The sequence below is a fragment of the Anneissia japonica genome, unplaced genomic scaffold, assembly GCF_011630105.1.
Source record: "Anneissia japonica isolate Jap-2015-1 unplaced genomic scaffold, ASM1163010v1 scaffold288205_len162070_cov146, whole genome shotgun sequence".
Classification (NCBI taxonomy): Eukaryota; Metazoa; Echinodermata; class Crinoidea; order Comatulida; family Comatulidae; genus Anneissia; species Anneissia japonica.
The window spans coordinates 2,623-5,518 of NW_022742876.1; positions in this window are offsets into that span (position 1 = coordinate 2,623).

Here is a 2,896-nt window from a genome sequence, read left to right on the forward strand (position 1 = left end):
CGAGCAAAACTAGGGGCACATATCATTAAAAAAAGAACATATTATTATCAACTACTTCAATGATTTTTTTAGCAGCAGCAACACTTTAAAATAACGAAATAATTCATCATGAATGTATAAAACAAAACAAAAATTTCAGAAAATTATAAACTGCTGCCTGTGGTCCTACTAAACACCGCCCGAGACCGCCCGACAATGTTTTTCAACGCTCTTGTTTATATCTACTTAAATCATAGGCTTGATGATCCTTTTGTTATTATAATTCATTATGTCATCATGATTAACTTTAATCAAATTCTTTAATCAAATTCGTATACATTATGCTAACTTGTTTATAAATTCGTAATTCATGCCGAAGAAGACAAATGGCCAGGTTGAAATGTATATTTCATGTGAAATAAACTTCCCGTCGACATACTAATTACTGTCAACAAACATCATTATTTATGGTAGGCCTATAATAAAACAAATTACATATTCCTTCAATTATCACAATAATAATAATTAATAATAATAATAATAATAATAATAATAATAATAACTTTAAATGTAAATGCATTTTATAATGATCATTTCAATTTCCAGATGCAGAGTTTTTACCACTAAAAAGTAGCCTACGAATGCCAATCATCATGCTTTTTTTATTTTGTGTCACTTGTACCTAATGAAGAATTCTTGCTACTTTGAACACAATGGGTAAAGGTGTTAATTCGCCCAATTCGCGTAAGTAATAAACAAAAGGGACATAATTTATTAGAATAAACATCAGAGGAAAGAAAGTCGACCTTATTGTCGTCTATGGGATAAAGACGATCTTATTGTCGTCAACGGTCTATTGTTAAACGCGTCGTCAGTGTTAGTTAATGAGTTACGCCTTTTGGCAGCACACCGAAACACCCGAAAGTCTATAAAATTAAATTAATGTTTTATTAAATATTTAACTTATTTCTGTCGGTCAAAGGTGTGTATTCTTGAGCAAAAAGTCATTATCTATCTATCATCGGGCGTTATTTATTTGTAAAATACTAATCATATATACACTCGGGCATTGAAAAACATTGTCGGGCGGTCTCGGGGCGGCGTTTAGTAGGACCCGCTGCCCGCGCCCGGTGGGCATATGACCGGTTGAGCCGCAGACAAGTTGAGCCGCTGGTAATTTCTATGAAACGCCAAACGCGTCTCTCAGTGAATGTAGTGTGTTAATTGCGGCATATTTCAATTAACTTATTCATTATTTGTACTATTTTGTTAAATTATTTAATTAAATTATTTATTATATATAAGTTTACCAAATAGTACAAAAATAACGAGAGCATCAATGATGCAATAGCCCACTTGACAATAGCTGGCAATGTTTAAGTGCTGTCGGTGGGTGGAGGTTGTGTGGAGTGTTGTTATGTGTATTGAGCATAAAGAAAAACATTTAAAGTTAGTACAACTAACAACAACTTCATTTATTTTTATAAAAATGTAGTACATAAAATTACATTTTTAATACGATTTTGCAATTATACAACTTCATATATTTTTATAAAAATATAGTACATAAAAATATCAAAATTCTAATTTTCAATTACACAATTATACATCACGAACGGCAATACGAACAAATCAACGACTGACAAGACTGTGGGATGAATATGTAGCTGGTATCCGGGGGAAGATTTTTTTTCCGTATGAAACATTTGCATGAAACTCCACTCGGGCCGTCTCGGATTGATTCGACTCGAGTTTGATATACGAACAAGAGCAGGCGCTTCGCAATGTCGTGACGCTCGAGTATTCTATTACCTTTACTGTACTGTTCTTTATTTACCTACGGCAGGCCTACAAAATCTTACCGATTTACGGGATGTAGGCTACGTCTGTAACTAACTATGAGCTTTTTGTATGTTTGTTATCAAATGTACTACAACAACAACAACAGCTAGTACCCCCTTCTATAGTAGTACCAGTGGTAAATAGGTACATCTATCAAAGGCTAGAGCAAAAGAGGCTAAATAATGGGCCTAGTGGAACCGCCTAGTTCGAAGATGAGTTAGGTTTTACCTGCTAGCCCCCCCCCCCACCTTCCGCAGGACTAGGTTCCTAGGCCTGACACAACAGTCACGCTTCGCATGCCATTGACTGAAATTTTGAACAAAATTAAAAACAGATTAAAATGGGGCAGTGAGGAAAAAAATATTAAATATAATAAATTAAATGTATCATCAGGAATGATATCAATGTATCACTCAGGCATTAATGAACTTGGCCTAAGCCTTATAATGTAATTAATATTAATTGATAATAACAATAATATTAACAATAATAATAATTATAAATAACCATATATAAAACTCACTGCCTTAACTTTTAGTAATTCTAGGCGGAAGCAGGTCAACTCGGCCCCAGTCATCTCGGCCCCAAGTCAACACGGCCCCCATGTCAACTCGGCCCCATGTCAACCAACCTAAGCCAACTTGGCCCCAATTTTATATTGTTATTATTATTATTAGTTATTCTGTATACCTTTGTATAATTTTTATTAATATCATTTTAATATTATTTTTATTAATGCAGTTTTAATTATTGTAAGTGCATGTAAATGAACCGAAATAACAAAGGCAACGATTTAAAAACACTTTAATTTTGGCTTTGCATTCAAATCTCTTGGTAAATATTCAATAAATACCGTACACAATAAATTGGGGCCGAGTTGACTCGAATTCGTCATGCCATAGGTTCCAAAACCGCGGCCAACTAAAAAATAAAAATTCTCACAGTATGTTTTAAACTCAAATTCAAATAGGGCCTAACACTTTTTATTATTCGTGCAGCGAAATCAAATAATACATATGTCGTTTTAAACGACTCATTATATTAGAATGGCAATGTGTTTTTTTCAAAATCAGAC